Below are 21,660 nucleotides of genomic sequence, written 5' to 3'. Positions count from 1 at the left end.
GGGATATTGCGCTAGAACACCAGCGCTGAGAACTCCTCGGTTCGAAACTCAGCGTTGCCACCGGCCGGCTGAGCACCATCTGGCAACCGTGATTGGCAAAGCCTGCAGCAGATACTAATTGGCCACTGTATCTGCAGGGGGGGACGATCGGACTATGTGTGGGTGGGTGGGTCTTCATACACTGTGTAAGGACCCTGATTGGTAAAAGAGACGCCTGTGCAGAATGCAGGGGCGAGAGGAAGAGGGCTGTGTACGTGTCGGAAGAGGTGTGTGCAGCGCCCTTGGATGCAATCAGGTATCCCTCAGCAGCGGAAGACAAATTGACTGCGCTAAATCAGGAGGAAAATGGGAAGAAAAATGCATAAAAAAAGAAAAAAAAAAACTGAATTCATTTCAGTGTTCCCTGTCTCCCTGTCCTTACCACCAAAAAACCTCCCATAGCATAATGCTGCCAACACCATGTTTTACCGTAGTGATAGTGTTAGCTAGGTAATATGCGGTGCCTGTTTTAAATTGCCTAGATGTCTGCCTTTTGAAACTATGTCCAATGACTTCAACTTTAAACTGGTGGACATCAGTTGAGTTGTAGACATATCTTTTTTTTTTTTTTTTTTTTTTTTCTGTTTTCCCCACTTTCCCCCCCCCAATTTTTCTCCCCTAATCTAGTCGTGTCCAATTACCCTGATTGCGTCCTCTATACTGATTCGACCCTTCACCGCTGACTGAGGATGCCTCTCAACTGACATACACCCCCTCCGGCATGTAGAATCAGTACAGACTGCATTTTTCACCTGCATGAGTCGAGTTCATACACTGACGGGCACTGTGTATGGAGCGCCAGACCCCCATCAGCATTATTCCTCAGCCCTGTGAAGGGGCCATCAGTCAGCCAGCAGGGGCCGCAGCCAATTGTTGTTCATGCTGCCGCCCAGCCCAGTCAGAAAGGCAGAGATGAGATTTGATACGATGTATTCAAAACCCCAACTCTGGTGCGCTAGCGTACTTTACTGCTGCGCCACCTGAGCGGCCAGTTCTAGACATATCTTGAGGATAATTAAAGCAAACAGGATGCACATAACCATGATTTGGAATGCCACAAAATGATCTAAATGTAAATAAGTGATCTTTTGTAAAGAATGTGAAGAGGAGAGTACTTTAAACCATTTGTAATATTTTTGTAATGTTAATATTCCTTCCCACAACCTTTAAAAGACAGTTTGGCCTTGAGGATACCATGTATTTTCTTGTCCCATTCTTCCTGCAAACGCATCTTAAGATGTGCAACAGTACATTGTTGTTGTTGTTACATTTATTGTTTCATAATTCTCCACACATTCTCTATTGGGGACAGGTCAGGACTGCAGGAAGGCCAGTCTAGTACCCGTACCCTCTTCATCCTCAGCAATGCATTTGTAATGTGTGCAGCATGTGGTTTTGCATTGTCTTATTTCATAATTTACGGACATCCCTGGAAAAGATGTCACCTTGAAGGTAGCATATGTTGCTCTAAAATCTTAATGTACTTCTCTGCATTAATGCTGCTAATACAGAAGTGTAAATTACCTTTGCCAAGCGAACTGACACAGGCCCATACCATGACAGGCGCCATATCAGACTGTTGCTGATAACAGTCTGGATGGTCTTTTTTGTCTTTAGTCTTAAGTCTGGAGCACACAGCATCCATGTCTTCTTCTTCTTTTTTGCAGAGTAAAGTTAGCATTTGTGAATGTAGCTCTGCACTGTAGTGCTTGACAAAGGTTTACTAAAGTAATTCCTTGCCCATGTGATTATATCAGCTATTAATCAATAAATAATTAAATAAATTAATAATTTTTTATATATATATATATATTTGTTTATGCATTTCCCCTTTTTCTCCCAATTACCCAATTGCATTACGCTTCCTCTCCACTGATGCCAATCCCTGTTCTGATTGACGAGAGCAACACACCGACGCGTGTACAGTAGCCAACTGCATCTTTTCACCTGCATGAGGCGAGTTCATATGCGGATCAGCTTTGTGTACAAAGAGCCACACCCTGATCAATGCATTATCCCTTGACTCTGTGCAGGTGCCATCAGAGGTTGTAATCGCCTTAGTTATGAGGAGTCCCTATCCGGCTCTCACCCTGTATGAACAACAGCCAAACATTGTTCATGTAGGAGCTCAGCCCAGCCAAGTTTGGAATGTCAGCTCTGGTGTGCTAGCGTGTTTTACCGCTGCATCACCTGAGCGCGGATAAATGACAATTCTTGATGCGGTGATTAGCTTAGGCTTGTGCCCTTGCCCTTTAAGCACTGACATTCCTCCAGTTTTACGATATTATGCACTGCAGAGGCAGAGATATCAAAATTATTTTCAATTGTTGTCTTAAGGAATATATATTAAAAATATTTCAATAACTGTTTCACGTATTTGTTGACAAACTTGAGATCCTCTGCCCATCTTTGGCTTTCCTTATGGACTCATACTTTTATGAATACCGCATTTGTTTCAAATCACGATTACAATAACCTGAATGGATGTATATTAACAAATGAAATTAGGTTAAACAGACACACAATGAAATATATTGGATTCATCCTGTCTGCTATAAAATAAAAGTCAAAGTAAATGTAAGAAACACTGCATTTTGCAATTTTTATTCGGGGTTGTATTTATGCATTTTCCCATTCTCTCCCCATCTGGTCATATGCAATTACTTATTTGTATCACTATTCTACTGCTGCAGACTTCTACCCTGACTGAGTAGAGCCGTACCTAAAACATACCCCCTCCAACTTGTGTGTAGTAGCCATCTGCTTATTTTAAATGCAGAAGGCAGGTTCACACAAGAATCACTATCACACACTGCTCTCCATTATTCCCCATCTCCGTACATATGCCATTGACCAGCCAACAGTGGCTGCATTTTCAGCAATAATAAGGAATACATTTAGCCTTTCGACCCTCATACAAAGCTAATCATGTCTGTGTAGTTGCACAGCTGGCCAACAGAGCTAAGATTCGAACTTTGAGCTTAAGATCTCTGCATTGGTTGACTAGTTTGTTAGACCACTGCACCACCCAAGTGCCCTTGGTTTTTGTTTTTTAAATTAATTAAAAAAAATGTAAAACACATTTTTAATCATCATTATGGGTGATTAAGTGTAAATTGAAAGGTAAAATGTAAGTTACATTAAAAGTAAAATGTACTATAAAGTGTGCAAAGAGTCTAAATACTTTTTTAATCCAATTTATTTCTTGTAATAATCACAGCCCAGGCTAAAAAGGTGCATAAACCCTTGTGTTCAATAACTGGAAAAGACTCATTTAGCAACACTATTATTTATAAAATAGCCCCATATTTTGATGATCTCTCTGCCATACTTCATTGCTATGAGAAGGATTTGGTGTTGCTGTTTGTGTATTGTGCCTTTTGTCCTCCAAATATATTTACCTTTATTATCTGTCCTTTAAAGCAGTGGTCGGGTGGCATGGTGGCTAAGTGGGTAGCACTGTCGCCTCACAGCAAGAAGGTTCTGGGTTCTGGGTTCGATCCCCAGGTGGGGCGGTCCGGGTCCCTTCTGTGTGGAGTTTGCATGTTCTCCCCGTGTCCCCCGTGTCCCCCGTGTCCCCCGGGTTTCCTCTGGGTGCTCCGGTTTCCTCCCACGGTCAATACACATGCAAGTGAGGTGAACTGGAGACGCTAAATTGTCTAAGACTGTGTTATATATAACCTTCTGTGAACCGATAAACCTTGTGTAAGAGTAACTACCGTTCCTGTCATGAATGTAACCAAAGTGTGTAAAACGTGCCGTTAAAATCCAAATAAACAAACAAACAAACAAGGCCCCAACATTGCACCATGGACCAGTTTCATATAAGATATAATTTCACAAAATTATAAATTTTTTCTGTGCGGCCCGGTAATTAATGACCAACGGACTGGTACCGGTCTGTGGCCCAGTGGTTAATGTTCACTGCTTTAAGGTTCACATTCAGTAGTTGAACCAGCCTGGGCTGTGAATAGTTAATTAGTATGTTTAGTAAAGACTTAAAAGTACAATCTTGTGCTCAGGTGGTGCAGCGGTAAAACACACTAGCACTCCAGAGCTCACATTTCAAACTTAATGGTTCGAAACTCAGCTCTGCCGTCCGGCTGGGCTAGGCAACTACATGAACAACGATTGGCTTGTTGTTCATACGGGGTGGGAAGCCGGATAGGGACTCTGTCATGGCTAATGCTGATTGATGGCGCCTGCACAGGGACTGGAAAGAGTAAGTTGATCAGGGTGTGGCTCTCTGTACACAAAGTTGATTACAAATGAACTCGCCTAGTGCAGGTGAAAAGATGTTTAATCAGATCATTCAATTCTAAGCAGCCAGAGAAGAATCTAAAAATCTTTCAAATTATGCTAAACAGTATAAATTTATACATTTAATTTATACATTTGATATCCTTTGCAAGGTGCTTTGGATGTAATTTCTTTACAAGACATAAAATGAGTGGTAACAGTGCATGTTTCCATAGCAAAGACATATAGGTTAGAAATGCAGGGACGCCTTTGCTGCATGACATGAAACGAACCCTCACAGGTCTTTTGAAACTTATTTTAATTCTGGCTAAGACGTGCTTGTCATATAGAAGGAGTGTTTCAGCTATGGGAGAGGGGCCTTCAGCTGAAGTTAATTTAAGCCTAGTGTCATCCCTCATTACTTGTATGTTGACCTTGTTTAAAGTCTCCCTCATAGGGCCACAGTGGGTAGTGGGTGGACAGACTAGCACTGAAAATAACCCATCTGTTGATATGTACAGCTGTCTCTGAACAGCCCACCTTTGCACTCCCGTGTGGGCCTGTACTGATCACCTGGTCCTGTATAAGAGGGAACAACCACATGCTTCTGCAGCTGAACCTTGATCTTTAGCCTTACTAAAAGCATTCTGTCTGGTACGATATCAAACGGGACAGTCACCACTGTTTAATCAGATGTAATTACAGACCTTGATCCTGCGTCTGTCATCTGGAGATCGAACCAGGGGGCACAGCACTGAATTATGAAGAAGCTGCTTTTCACCCTGCTTTTAATTAAAAAAGACACTGTCATCCAAGCAGAGGTGTCTTTTAAAAGTTTCCCATTATTCTAGTAGCAGTAATTTCAGCACCTGCTTTCCAGCACACCTTAAGAAGAAGCTGGGCTGGTGACCTTGGACATCACAAGCACCAACCTATCTTCTGCCTCTGTGTCTTAATCACCACAAGGAACTTGTGAGTTCTCGTGAGATGCTCTGTTTGCTCTTTTTCAGTCACAGACAATGGGCGACATGGGCCAATTAAATGCCATTTTTGACACAGTTACCAAGGCGACAGGGGAAAAAAACATCTCTCTGGTCATATTTCGACACTCAAAATAGCTATATCAAGGTGCCATTTGGCAGGTGTACGATTGTGCAGTGAGACATGAGGAATTTTAGGAGAAGTTGATGGATGGTCTTGCAAGGCCTGGGTGACTGGAGATGCATACTGTACACTAGAACAAGTGGGATGTTGAGCAGACCTTCTGTTTTATCTCAGGACTGGGGATTGTTAGGTGGACAGGGCTTGGGACAGGGTTAATTTTTCACCTGTTATTCACAAGCCTCTGCAGGTGAGCAGTAAGCATATACGCTTTACTGACAACAACTGCATGAGCCAGCGTTTATAAATAAGAGCATATGATTTCGTTCAGAGGGAGGGAATTAGTGGCAATAAATATAAAACAGTACATATTTTAGAATTTTTCTTTATTGACTCCTGAAGGGGAATCAATCTGTCTTCAAGCAGCCAAATCAACAAGTAAAACTCCATTATTGCAATACTGTACTAAATAAAATGATATGCCTGTTACAGTTAATATACAATACGTAATAGCTGTATTAAAAATGTAAGCAATATATTTAGTAATAAAAAATTCTATCCCTTTTATGTCAATAATTTATATGTGTAAAATATATATTTTTGGAATTTATCAAACTACAAACAAATTTGAATCCCATACATTTCTTGTCTGGGATTTCTGGTTCTTTTAACCCTTTTAAAAATATGGTATTAGATTAATTGGTTACATATTGCTCAGCCTATGTTCTATTCTTACACCCGAAATATTTGGACACACCACAACCCTGATCAGGGTAAAGCAGTTACTAAAAATAAATGATTAAATAATCATATTTAAATAAGAACAATATGGTCACTTAGGTGGTGCAGCGGTAAAATAGCTGCTCGCCTGGTTTTTAACCAACCTAAACACTGCCACATCACCCCACTGCTGCGTTCTCTTCACTGGCTTCCTGTAGCTGCACGCATTCAGTTTAAAACACTGATGCTGGCCTACAAAGCCAAAAATGGACCAGCCCCAAGTTACCTTCGAGGTCTAATCAAAGCCTGCTCTGTACCACGCAACCTCCGAGCCACTAGTCTAGCTCGACTTGATCCTCCACCCAAGACTAGAGGAAGACACGCATCAAGGCTTTTCTCTGTACTTGCACCCAAATGGTGGAACGAACTTCCTCTGTCTGTCCGAGTCTCTTGCTGATGATTAAAAACCCACCTCTTTACTAAGCACTTAAGCTGACATGTACTTACTTACTAACACTCTTATTCATTTCCTCCAAAAAAACAAACAAAAAAACTTACTCTACCATAACTAGTGTATGGTAATGTTTACTATGGAAGCACTTCTGTAAGTCGCTCTGGATAAAAGCGTCTGCTAAATGCCAAAAATGTAAATGTAAAACACGCTAGCACACCAGAGCTGACATTTCAAACTCGTCGGTTTGAAACTCTGCCATCCGTTTGGGCTGGATGGCTACATGAACAACGATTGGCTTGTTGTTCATACAGGGCGTGAATCTGGATAGGATCCTTATAACTGATGCAATTACGACCTCTGCTGGCTGGTTGATGGCACCTGCACAGAGTTAAGGGATAATGCTGTTCAGGGTGTAGCTCTCCGTACACAAAGCTGATCCATATATGAACTTGCCTCGTGCGGGTGAAAAGATGCAGTCGGCTACTGCACACGTGTCGGAGGTGGTGTGTTTCAGTCTCGCTCTCCTCAATCAGGACAGGGATCAACTAGACACCTTCTAAAAAGTTTGAGGTGATGATATGCCCGACCCCAACACTCCAAATTCACCCAGAAGAAAGCTCAGTCTGGAATTATGACTGGGCAAATGAAATTGCTATAGGTTAAAAAGCTGAGAACATAAATCTTGAGCCCTTGGCTTTGACAAATCAACTGAGACAATTCGAAAACAAATATTTATGTGAACTTATGATATTGAAAAACAGTTTATTTACTTTTTATGATGTCTCCTACTTTTTCCCAATAAGACAGTGAGACTAAAGTAAATGGTTTACAAATTTCTCCAGTTTTTAATTCTAGCTATAACAATTATAGATGCTCCAAATTCATCACTTTTAGGCAATCTGGGCACAATGTAATCCTATTATGTGGTCATGTATAAAAATTTGCCATCCAGAGACTTATGGCACAAGTGTTTTTGAAGCAGACCCCTCTGTACATAAACATAAGGCAGACCAAGTGGCCGATCCTTGCTCAGGTGTCACATTTTTGAGCATGCCAGCTGTGCTCTAATTAGCACCAGGGAGGTGTGTTGTTAGAAATATTGTAACTTGCTGGTAAGAATGTAAAAACATAACCACATGAATGGAATAAATTAATATTAAATTATTCTGAGGCGGCACGGTGGGTAGCACTGTCGCCTCACAGCAAAAAGGTCCTGGGTTCGATCCCCAGGCGGGGCGGTTCGGGTCCTTTCTGTGCGGAGTTTGCATGTTCTTGCATGTCCATGTCTGTGTGGGTTTCCTCCAGGAGCTCCGGTTTCCTCCCACAGTCCAAAAACATGCAGTCAGGTTAATTGGAGACACTGAATTACCCTATAGGTGAATGGGTGTGTGTGTGTGTCTGCCCTGCGATGGACTGGCGCCCCATCCAGGGTGTTACTGTGTGCCTTGCGCCCTTTGAAAAGCTGGGATGGGCTCCAGCACCCCCCGCGACCCTAGTTGGATAAGCGGTTAAGAAAGTGAGTGAGTGAGTGAGTAAATGATTCTAAGTGGTGTCAATGGACCATGATGCCAAATACCAGTTTGTTGTGTTCTGTGGTTACATTAAAAGGTGTTAAGGTGCTGGAACTACATGCAGTTTTTGGCAACAAGGCTAGATTAGATAGACATGTTTTTGTGGTAAGTATGGCTTGAATGTCATATAATAGATAAGAGACTGTTAGTTTCTTGTGTGGGAAGGAAAGCAAAAGGTTTACACCAGAGAGAACTAACTCATGCTCATTTTCTTTTATCCATCTTCTGCATCTGCACACCCACATCACAGATCCAGCAAAAGGTATCTATCATAGCTGTCTTTGTAAAATAAGAAAAAAGAAAAAAAAGTTTATGGATAAGAAAAACAGTTTAAATATTTCATCTTTAGAACCTCCTGTACACCCCTCTGCCCCATACACTTTTTTCTTGTTTTTTCAATTTGATTTCAAAAGCTTTTTTAATCTTATTTTCATTTGCCCAAAGCAAATTCAGAGGTGTAAACTTGCACTTCTCTTGTTGCCTGTTGTGCTTCTTTTATTAAATAACGGAACCCCATAGATCTGCTAAGAGAAAAACTTGATGTGAACTTGACTCCAGCTCACTCACTCTTACTGAGCTGCTTTACTTAACTTTTGCAACATAAATATTTGCTGAGCTCTGATCTCTAAAATGTCATCACCAAGACATGCGTTCCACTTAGAAAGATCATGTTTTCCTCACTTAATCACATGCTCTTGTTAGATCTAAGCACCCATACTGATACTGAAGTCAGAGTAGCGATATATAGTGTCACATGTTTTACATATTTGCACGAGCTCCCAAAAATTACAAAGGAAAGTTTGCAATGATGGAGGAGTTGGTAAATGCTGTCTTCTTTCCAACGTCATTTTTAGCAGGCATACATTTAAAACTGAACTACACACAAATCTGCTGTGGTGTCAGTGCTTCATGGTGGTGGGCTATTTTGAATTCTGATTATTAAAAAAGTTACTTAGATAACCTAGGATTAATACTTAACACTGGTTAAAATAAAAAGTACAGTGGTACCTTGAAACTCGATGTCATCTGGTTCTGGGAGTGGCGTTGAGTTCAAAAGGCGTTGAGTTTCAAGGTATTTTTTCTCATAAGGATGAATGGGAAACCTGTTAATGCGTTCCATGTTCCCGTGAAACTGCATATATTTTATTGTTTTTATCATTGTTCATTTAAAAGTAAATAAAAAAGAAAAACTGAACACGTCGGGTTTATGGAAAACGGCGAGTTTAAGGGTACAAATTTCTCGATGAAGGGCGTCAAGTTCTAAAGATTTCAAGTTTAGGGGACGTCATGTTACAAAGAACCACTGTAAAACCCTAATGGAATATTTAAGGATAAAAAAAATAAAAAAAAACAATAAAAACATACATGGGATTAGCCAAATACCCCAAAAATGTAAAAACACACACAAAGGCACAGGGGTACGTTGCAGGACCTCCATCACAGACCTGTTTTTCATTTTGAGCAAGCTGAAAGGATCAGGTAATTGAAAAAGAAAGACAATCCTGGCAGCTTGTACTCTGCAGATGCCACTGAAAAGGTAGGTATCTGAGGTATTAAAGCATTACACTTTGGGGCCCTTTCTCTCTATTTTTTCAGTTTAGGGGTGGGGTGGGGCTATGGAAAAAATGGCTTTTTAATGACAACACCTGAAAAGTGTTTACCGTCCAGCCCATGCATCATTGTCACTGGTGAAGATTAAACCTTATTGTTTCCTTTTGGAGGGCTGACAGAGAGGTGGAGAGAAGAGAGAGAGCCAAATGCAAAGCACAGCAAGATTAAATAAAAACAAGGGCAGAACAACATCTCAGATAACATCTACTCTTGGTATATGCCAATTACATAAAATGTATTTTTATTCATTTAATACATTTTAATAACTTTTACATGGGTCTAGGTTGTGCTAGCCAGAAACACTTTGTGCAAGGACAAGACAGTATTTTTGGACTGTAGACAGTTTTGGAGTTTATACAGTACTGTGAAGAAATGTTTGCCCCATTACCAATTTCTTCTATTTTTGCATAATTGCCACACTGTTAAAATTTAGATTATTAAACACTTACTTTTCACTAATATCACTAAAATCACCAATATTAGACAAAGATAACCTAAGTAAACACAATTTGTTTTGTAAATGATGACTTAAGTTTTTGAAACAGAAATGCTGTTGAGTCACAGCTGACTCCCTAAGCTCCAGGCATGATTACTGCCAGACCTATTGAATCTAAACACCACTGAAATAGAACCTGTCTGGCAATGTGAAGTAGGCTAGAGGATCCTAGAAAGCAGCAATTGATGCCACATTCTGAAGAGATTTAAATACAGATGCCAAACAAAGTCACTGAAATCTATCTAGAAAGAAACTGGTTTGTAAGCATTATAACGCCATTGCTAAGGGAATGGGACTTTGGCAAACCACAGTGAAAGCCATTATCCACATATGGAGAAAACTGGAACAGTGGCTTTAAAGATTTACCAAGAACACAGGATAACTTTGTATTCATGAAAACCCCCAAATAAAACACTAAATTAATGTTAATGTACACGACTCCAGACACTGGGTAAAAACTGTATTGATGGTTGAGTTGCAAGGCGCAAACCAAAAAAAAAAACCCTCCAAAGGCTTGTCTCACATTTTCCAAAAAATATCTATATGACCCTTTAGACTTGTGGAATAATATTCTGAGGATGAGTTCAACATGGAACATTTGGGATACATGGATTCTGTTACATCTAGCATAATGTTTCAAAGCACACAAGCTCAGTCCATCTCTGACCAGCAACAAAACAAAAAAAAAAGGTTTTTGAGTCAAGTCAAAGTCCTGACTCGAATCCTGTTGAGATGATGTGAACAGAGCTTAAACTGGCAAGTTATGCTTGAAAGCCCTCCAATGTAATCAAATTAAAATAATTCTGCAAAGAATAATGAGCAACATTTTCTTCAAATTTATGTAAAAGCTGGAAGATGTGAATGTAAATGTATCAAATTAGCAAAAAATAGAATGAGTAAGGGCCAAATACTTTTTTACAGCATTGTAGGCTGTTTACTTACACACACCAATCCAGCTGCAGATGTTTTTAGAATGCAAAAACATGCAGGAGAAGGATTGGTTATGTTCCCCCTAGCCGTAAGTAAATCAGTGAGTGTGCGTGTGTGTGTGTGTGTGTTACCCTTGGATGAATTGGCACCTGTCCAGGAACCTTTTGTCAGGCCTTCATTAAAGAATTACAGTATTAAACATCTACCACACACTATCCTTTACCTTAATTTTCTATCCAAATGCATATCATCCATTTAAACCAGCATCTGTCTGTTATTAATAGTTCTATGATTTATTGGAGGAGGATAGCTGTTCAACAGTCACTATACAGACAAATAAACAATTATCCAAAGCTTACCCTATGTGAATGCCATTTTCCTGTTGATCTTTTGCTGAAAACGACAAGGCCATTTGTCTCCTTTTTTCTTCAGCACAAGCAGTAATAAGCCATCTGGTGCATCTAAACATGAAGGATTAAAATGATATACAGTATGAAAGGTTTCCTTTCAATTGCTAATGTCCAAGATTTGAGATCCCGGGGCCAAAACTGTCATTAGAGAGAGAGAGAGAGAGAGAGAGAGAGAGAGAGAGAGAGAGATTTGACCAACTATACAATTAAGCAGTTGCCACTTAAATTGTGTAATTTATCCAGAGATAAAAACCATGTAGTTAGAAGTCTCCCAACATTTCATAAATAAAAAATCCAATATGATAAACAGGGGCTACTGGCAGGTTGCTGGTCTGTCTCCACGTCAAGCAGTCATTCTGTTCGGAAGGTGCACCGGATCCTGCCCCACTTCCTTCTTGGGTAGGAAAAGCTTCTTGTGGAATGAAGTCTGTCCCTGAATAAGTTCACCAGCACTGCTTGCAGTCAAGACAGCAGACCAACAGAAGGGTCCACACAGGATAGCTGATGCCAAAGTGCTGATGCAGCCAAGTTATTGGCTACTAAGACTTAATTTGTCTATTGATCCATTTCCATCTCGCCAGTCTACCTATCATTTTTTCGATTATACCATCCTAAATTTTCTGCTGTGCAATTTTATCCCCAAGAAAACCAAGTACATTAGTCCCCCTCTTTTCAGAGCCATATTTGCAGGAGGTTGGGGTTTGTACCCATGTCCACTGCCCCACTGCATGACCCTTGTTCTTAGCCCAGGCATAGACAAAATGTCCTGCTTGGCCACATTTAAAACATTTTTTCTCAGTGTCTGACAAGCCAACAATGTTGTAGTAAAACTATCAATGTTGAGTACTAGATTTAACTTTTTGTTGACATCTTTTAGTACCATAAAGACCATTCTCTTGAAGGAGGTGTCTTAATAGTGGTGACTAAGGGATAATTTTTAATGGGGGAGACGAGATGCCCTTACCTTTAAGTTCTCTAGCAATGATTTTATCAGAAATGGAAGGAGGGACATTAGTTAGTTGATATTTTTGGCAGGGGAACTGAAGGGGAAACTTGTTTTGTTAATTGTTAATGACGATTATATACTTTAAATCAGTTTAAGTTCCTTGTTTGTATCATTTAGATGTTTGTTCCTTGAGGCTGAGACACTTTTCTCACACCCCACTACATTACCAACTGCTAGACAACAATCTTCAACACTCGCAGCACCCTTGCAGACAAGTTATACATTCAAACAAATGTGTGTTCTGACCAAGCTGCACACACACAAGAGATGTCCCATTGCAGGTCTTTGCCATATACAACTGGCAAAAGTCATTTACAGGCCAGGAACAAGAGCCACCAAATGTCTTATAGGCTAATCCCCCTCAATCGTTTGTATTCATCGTCAGTGGCTAGTGTGAGCCTTGGGAGTGGGCCGACTCTGGGCTACTGCGGGTCAACATCAAGCCGATTCCCTGTGTAATTATTTCCCTTTCCAGCGCTAAATCTTTACGTGGGCTTCTAAGGGTGGGGGTACAAATAAACAAGGGCATTTGAAAGAACCAAAAGAGAGAGGGAGAGAGATAGAGAGAGCAAGATAGGCAGAGAAAGAGAAGGTCGCACTGCAGTTTGATCTTCTTCTAAGCTCTGGATAGTGGTACGTTAAATTGGCCGTCTGCACAGTTTGACTAGCCATTATTGGAGTGATTGCATCAGAACAGTTAATCATATATATATATATATATATATATATATATACTCAGAAAACAATTTTTATTTTCAAAAAACATGTCTACTGTAACGGCAGGGGGTTTTTAAGTCCCGCACCTGCAAAAAAATGAAAATGAACCCAGTTTGCAGGATACTTAAACAATAATTGAAAATGAACCCAATTTGTAGAATTAAGCAAAAAGCCACATTATTGTTCTACATCCTGCAAATTGGGTTCGTTTTCAATTTTCTACAATCGAAATGTATCAAATTTCTGCCAATGCTCAAAATGCCCCTTTCAACTGTTAATAATGCTTTTGTGAATCTGAATCATCTAAGAAAATTAATAACTGTTGTTAATTGGTTTTACATAGTTGGGCAGAAAAACCTATCATACCAAAACCCATTATGCAACTGAATTGGCATAAAGCATACCACTGTTGAACGACGCTGTTATGATTTGGGCTAGGCTGCTTGCTTCCATTGAAGGAAAATCTTTATAAAATTGCATACAATAACACATTAGAGTATTCTGTGCTAACACAGTTGTTTGTATAATCTGGCGGAAGGTCCTTTCCCCACTTGTAACAAAGTGAGTTCTATATAAATGGTTTGTGTAAAAGAACTTTACTGGCCTACAGAGAACTCTCATCTCAATCCCATTTAGCCCATTTAGAATGAATAACAATGCCGGCTGCAGAGCAGACTTATTATCAGTGCACAACCTTATTAATGCTTCTGTGGATGAAGTGAAATCTTCATAGTCAATTTTCAAAATGTAGTGGAAAGAAGAGATGAGGCCAACATAAATGAAATAAGTTGGGTTAAGAGACAAATTTTTGGTAATACTATTTTTTGGGAATGAGATCACACATTTTTTGTTTATTTATGTACTTTATTAATCATATTTGAGCTAAAGTGCCCTGGTAGATCAGTGCATAGCCACTATCACGTCTGCAAATGTACATTAACAGAATGTAGCTGTTACTTGTTGTGTCATAATTTTCAAACCTGAAAAGCCCCAGAGTGCTGCTGAGTGGCAATGTTTACCTTGTTTTAACATGATTACACTTATCCGATGATTATCAGACTCTGCTTCTTTACTAAATTCTCTGACCTAAGGTGAATTTGCTGTTCTATATCATCAGTGTATATGAGTGAACATGAATAGTTAAATGAGTACGAGCCTTGTAAAAGACAGCCTTTATGTAACGGGTGGTTTGCTGGTTTGCACAAATGAACAAAAAAAAAAATGCAACTTATGGAAACTGAACTGTTAATGTCTTGAAAAAACTTAGTACTAAAATATGTGCCTACTATGGTGTACATTATTTATTTTTAGTAGACCTTTTCAAAGCCACTCTCAGTCATTGTGGATCCAAGACTTAATTCAGGAAACATTAAGAACAAAAGTGGGAATAGAACTATCCAACAAACTTCCAAGTTGTACATTAACCACACAGTAACCACAGCTTAGAATTAAACCAGTAACACTTAAGTTGCAAGTCACCAACACTACTGACAGTACCACACTGTCACTATGAATACATTATGTTAAATAAATTATGTTTAATATAAAGTAATATTATCTTTTATATTAATCATGGGTTTGGTCAGTATTACATAATCTGTTTTCATTAGATTCTTTCAGCAGAAAACTCAATTCAAGGTTTTTCATTCATTCATTCATTCATTTATTCATTCATTCATTCATTCATTCATTCATTCATTCATTCAGTCAGACAGTCAGTCAGTCAGTCATTGTCTGTTTTACCACTGCTTTATCCTGGTCAAGTTCACAATGGGTCTCTTTCAGTGGGCGAAAGGTAGGTTACAGGTCGTCACTCCATCACAGGGCAAACACACACTTAGGGCAATTCTTAGTAGCTTCAATTGTCCCCACACAGACTTAGGGAGAACATGCAAAGTTCACACAGAAAGGAAGCTGGCCATCTGGTCATGGAATCAAACTCAGACCCTTTCTTGTTTTGAGTTGTCTGTCTACCCACTGCACCACCGTGACGCCCAATTCTCACTTATTGTTACTGATTATATCTAAAAATTTCGCATTTGTATAATAATATTAATTACTGATATAATTCTTACCATCACCTCCTCTAAGCAGCATAAAAACACCCTCACACACTATCTCATTTACAGTGTAATTGGTTGTGTAAATTGCTTTTGTCAGGAAGAGTGGATAAGATGGGAGCTGAGATTACCTTTATCTTCGACCGGATAAAGCTGTTTAACTGCAGAAACTCTCGACTTCTCACCTACCATTGTGCTTGCTAAATTGGAGTTTGTCAGAGACACGCTAAACACGTGAGGAACGGAAAAAAATTGAATAAGTTAGAAAGAAAAACAATTCATTCTTTTTTTCATCGAGATCAAAGCCCTGATTCAGATCTAATTAACAAACTAATGTAGATTCCAGACCTTCTGGCACTGGGTTTAGCCTTGAAGGAAGAGAGCTGGAAATTTTCTGAAGATTTAAATAATTAATATGACACCTTGAGCGCCACAAAGATAGAGCAGTGCCATGTTCAAGTTTAGAACAATGTCATTGCCAAGTGTAATGCCATTTGTTTGGATGAAAATGAGCTGGGTGGACTGCTTCAACTTCATTGTCTGTTATTCTGGCAGATCAGCGAATTGTCGAGCCCTTTGTCATGGTAAGAAAGGCCTTTCAGGGAAACTTTGTAAACCAGCCTAGGGACCATCCATGCATGGGGGGTGCTGGGAAAGGCTGAGCTACTTAGGGAGTTTGTGCTTGGTCATTTTATGGTTTCTAATCTCCTTAATCCCCGTTAGAAGGGGGCTTGCGAGAGACAAATCCGCTCCCTAAGGTCCTTAGGATTCAAACGCTGTGTGTGAGCAACTGTATCATTTGATTAGAACAAAGGCGCAGGATACAGAGAATAACAAATGCTCAGACTAGCAATAAATGCTGCTTTATTATCTGTAATTTGTCTTGTTTTGTTTTATGTTATGATGTGGTAAATCACACATTTAAGTCAGCATAGGTGGGATAACCTGAAATGCACAACATGTGCACACACACACACACACACACACACACACACACACACTCACACACATGGTCTGACCTTTATGGTAATGGTCCTTATGTTCATCTGACGCCCTAAAACACTTTCTCCCAGTGCAGACAGCATGGATGCTAAGACCGGGCCTAATCCACCCGCATCTATTGAAACTAATACACCTCCCGTCACAAAATTCAGCAAGCCTACTTTATTATCACTCAATTAATACTGAATATGAAAAAGCAGACCAGACGTGTCTGAAACCCAGAGTTTTCTGTCCAAAGAGGACAGCCAACAGGGAATAAAAGGTCACTTTTAAAGAAGCAAATGCAGGATGATCTAGGTTAAATGAGGCTTTAATTGTCTCACTTTTCAGGCCTAATGTATTTCATAAAATGTTGCATTCTTATAAAGCCGAAAATAAGACCTATTAGGTCTTATATAGTATGTACTGAAGAACCAAAACAGTGAAATCAGTCAAATTTGCAGTCAAAACAGCTTGAGATATGGACTCTATAAGAGTAGGGAGTCAATAAGGAGTCATTACCAACTTATGTAAGTTGTGAAATGGATCATACATCCTGGTGACATATATTTCATGACTAAACCATGCACATGTGCCTGGCTGAAAACAGGATTTCCATTACTTTGATTTCCACTTTCAATGCCCATTGTAGTTGCTTTGAATTGTGGACTGAAGTTAGCATGGGCACTTTGACTAGCCTGTGACTTTACAGCTCCATATGCAGAAGGGTTTAATGCACTGTGTTGTGAAACATTCTCCTCATCACCAGTATAAAAATGTGCATTTTGAGAGACAGTAGCCTTTCTTTTGGTCAGCCATTGCCTCTGCCATTACTGATGAGTCTTGGCCGCCCAACAACCTGTCAGCAGTTTGTGGCTTATCTTTCTTTACTATAGGAAACTTACCACAGCTGTGAGCAGCACTTGCTATTACAAAAATACTGAAACCCAGTCATCTGGCCTAAATAATTAGGCTTTTATTAAAGTTCCTCATGTTGTGATGCTTGCACATATCTGCTGTGTTTAACCCATTTACTACAAGTAATTATTATTAAATTATCAGCCAGACATTTAATATAACATTGATTGTGATATGCACAAGAGGTACATGCACATTTTTGGAGGTCGGTCCAAACTTTTTTGGCTAATCAGTATATATAAGTATTCTCCAGGCTACCCAAGGAGGATGGGTCCCTGCTGAGTCTGGTCTCTCTCAATTTTGCTTCCTGTAGTTTTAAGGGAGTTTTTTCTTGCCACTGTCACCCTCGGCTTGCTCAACATGGGTTTTTGGTCTGTTGGTCCTGGATTCTATAAAGTTGCTTTGAGACAATGTCTATTATAAAAACATAAATTTGAATCTGAAATATATAAAATGGCTACACATCACTGTTAAAATGCCAAGAGATGTAAAAAATCTAACCAATTTAAGATGTTCAGAATGAACCCATCACATTAAAAATTATGTTAAATATTAGTCAGTACAAACCTGCCATTAATTAAAGCGACTCTAATTAACCCCATATACAGTTCAGCTCCTCTAGTAGGATTTCCTGACATTTACTTGGTTGCATCTTACAGCAAAAGCCATGGTATCAGTCAGGAAAAGGGTACAAAAAAGTTTCAAAGCATTTTGTATACCATGGAACACAGTGAATACATTCATCAACAAGTTGATATATATGGCACAACAGTGACAAGAGGAAACTTCTTTAGGAGACTGTCAAGAGGCCTAAAGCAATATAAAATGAGCTGCAGGAATTTCAAGCAAGTTCTGGTTATGTGCTACATGTGACATCAATCTTACGTATTCTTTATGTTTGGGCTGTGGTGCAGGGTGGCAAGAAAACATCCAAGCTCGGCTACATTTTTAAAAACCTACATCCAGTCTCCTGAAGGTATGTGGGAAAATGTGTTGGTCTGATAGGATCAATGTTAAACTTTTGGTCACAATTTCAAAAGGTATGTTTGACACAAAAACCACACTGTGCATTACCAAAAAACCACCATACCCATAGCGATGGCAGTTTGTCTTCAGATGGTGCTGGGGTTTTAGTCAAGGTGAAGGGAATTATGAACAGTTCCAAACATTAGTCAGTTTTGGCACAAATCTTCAGGCCTCTGTTAAAAAGCTCAAGATGAAGAGAAATTTCACCCTTTAGCAGGACAATAACCCAAAGCATACCTCAACAACTGCAAAAGAATGAAAGAAAGTTTTGAAATGACCAGCATCCAGTTGAAAATCTGGCAGGTGACCCGAAGAGGGCTGTGCACAGGAGATCTCAGTCCTCGCAGTCTGACAGGTTTTGCAAGAAAGAGTTGGCAAAAATGTTTAATTTAAGATGTGTCATTCTGATAGATTCCTACCCAAAAAAGACTGAAAACGGTGCTTCCAAAAGTATTGTTTAAAGCTGTGCACATAGGGCTGCTCAGGTGGTAAAACACAGTAGCACACCAGAGCTGATATTTCAAATTCGCCATCCGGCAGGCCTGGGCAACAATATGAAGAATGATTGGCTTGTTGTTCATACAGGGCGGGAAGCCGGATAGGGACCTCATAACTAATGCAATTATGACCTCTGCTGGCGGATTGATGGTGCCTGCACAGAGTCGAGGGATAATGTGGACAGGGTATGGCTCTCCGTACACAAAGCTGATCCACATATGAACTTGCCTCATGCAGGTGAAAAGATGCCGTCGGCTACTGCACACGTGTGTTAGTCTCGCTTACCTCAATCAGAAGTGGGGATCAGCATTAGTAGAGAGGAAGTGTAATGCAATCGGGTAGTTGGATACAACTAGATTAGGAGGAAAATTGGAATAAATGCAAAAAAAAAGAAAAAAAAGCTGTGCACATATATACAACCACATTGTAAGTCTTGTATTTTAGTTTTTTCTCCTAAAAGATTTCAATTCTACAGATTATAGGTCATATTAAAGGTGGAAAAAGTTCTACAATTCTAAATACATCACAAAAAACTGGCACTGTGACAGGGGTGTGTAGACTATGTATAGTTACTGGCATATAGTTAATGTATGACATAAAAATGCTGATTTTTATGTGATACAATAAGAAATGTATGCAGCTGGAGAAAAATTTGCAAAATATATTCTCTAAATCTCATTCTGCTTTACATATAGCCACCAGCAAACAACTGAAAAAACATGCAATGCCAGAGACTGTCACTAGTTTGATGTTAGTGAGACTCAAGGACAAATTCCTGCCACTTATAGGAAAGCAGAAGTCAAGCCATGTGACTTAAAAGCAACTACAACACTGCCAGTTGGAATAAAACACAAGCATGACAAAAAAAAAAAGGATGAATGATTGAAGGTTGATCTAAGCTTGCATACATATGTTATGTACAATATACACCGACCAGGCATAACATTATGACTACTGACAGGTGAAGTGAATAACACTGTTAGTGGTGGGATATATTAGGCAGCAAGTGAACATTTTATCCTCAAAGTTGATGTGTTAGAAGCAGGAGAAATGGGCAAGCGTAAGGATTTGAGCAAGTTTGTCAAGGGCCAAATTGTGATGGCTAGACGCCTGGGTCAGAGCATCTCCAAAACTGCAGCTCTTGTGGGGTGTTTCCGGTCTGCAGTGGGAACGTGGGAAGCGAAGGCTGGCCCTTGTGGTCCGATCCAACAGATGAGCTACTGTAGCTCAAATTGCTGAAGAAGTTAATGCTGGTTCTGTTAGAAAAGTGTCAGAATACACAGTACATCGTAGTTGCAGGGCTGTTTTAGCAGCAAAAGAGGGACCAACACAATTTAGGAAAGTGGTCATAATGTTATGTCAAACACTGTCACAGGAAATTTTGTATCTTTATTTCCTGTCTTTGGACTGTGAGACATGAGGAGAACATGCAAACTCCACACAGAAAGGACCCAGTCCACTCCATCTGGAAATTAAACCCTGGACCTCCTCACTGTAAGCAACAGTGATCTCCCTCAAACCACAGTGCCACCCTGTCACTCATAATACACTGTGTGTATAGTGAATTTGAGCTTATACAGTGTATCACAAAAGTGAGTACACCCCTCACATTTCTGCAGATATTTAAGTATATCTTTTCATGGGACAACACTGACAAAATGACACTTTGACACAATGAAAAGTAGTCTGTGTGCAGCTTATATAACAGTGTAAATTTATTCTTCCCTCAAAATAACTCAATATACAGCCATTAATGTCTAAACCACCGGCAACAAAAATGAGTACACCCCTAAGAGACTACACCCCTAAATGTCCAAATTGAGCACTGCTTGTCATTTTCCCTCCAAAATGTCATGTGATTTGTTAGTGTTACTAGGTCTCAGGTGTGCATAGGGAGCAGGTGTGTTCAATTTAGTAGTACAGCTCTCACACTCTCTCATACTGGTCACTGAAAGTTCCAACATGGCACCTCATGGCAAAGAACTCTCTGAGGATCTTAAAAGACGAATTGTTGCACTACATGAAGATGGCCAAGGCTACAAGAAGATTGCCAACACCCTGAAACTGAGCTGCAGCACAGTGGCCAAGATCATCCAGCGTTTTAAAAGAGCAGGGTCCACTCAGAACAGACCTCGCGTTGGTCGTCCAAAGAAGCTGAGTGCACGTGCTCAGCGTCACATCCAACTGCTGTCTTTGAAAGATAGGCGCAGGAGTGCTGTCAGCATTGCTGCAGAGATTGAAAAGGTGGGGGGTCAGCCTGTCAGTGCTCAGACCATACGCCGCACACTACATCAAATTGGTCTGCATGGCTGTCACCCCAGAAGGAAGCCTCTTCTGAAGCCTCTACACAAGAAAGCCCGCAAACAGTTTGCTGAAGACATGTCAACAAAGGACATGGATTACTGGAACCATGTCCTATGGTCTGATGAGACCAAGATTAATTTGTTTGGTTCAGATGGTCTCAAGCATGTGTGGCGGCAATCAGGTGAGGAGTACAAAGATAAGTGTGTCATGCCTACAGTCAAGCATGGTGGTGGGAATGCCATGGTCTGGGGCTGCATGAGTGCAGCAGGTGTTGGGGAGTTACATTTCATTGAGGGACACATGAACTCCAATATGTACTGTGAAATACTGAAGCAGAGCATGATCCCCTCCCTCCGGAAACTGGGTCGCAGGGCAGTGTTCCAGCATGATAATGACCCCAAACACACCTCTAAGACGACCACTGCTTTATTGAAGAGGCTAAGGGTAAAGGTGATGTACTGGCCAAGCATGTCTCCAGACCTAAACCCAATAGAACATCTTTGGGGCATCCTCAAGCGGAAGGTGGAGGAGCGCAAAGTCTCGAATATCCGCCAGCTCCGTGATGTCATCATGGAGGAG

This window comes from Trichomycterus rosablanca, chromosome 12 (genome assembly GCF_030014385.1).
Source record: "Trichomycterus rosablanca isolate fTriRos1 chromosome 12, fTriRos1.hap1, whole genome shotgun sequence".
In the NCBI taxonomy this organism is placed as follows: Eukaryota; Metazoa; Chordata; class Actinopteri; order Siluriformes; family Trichomycteridae; genus Trichomycterus; species Trichomycterus rosablanca.
Note: the sequence above shows the minus strand (reverse complement) of the source record.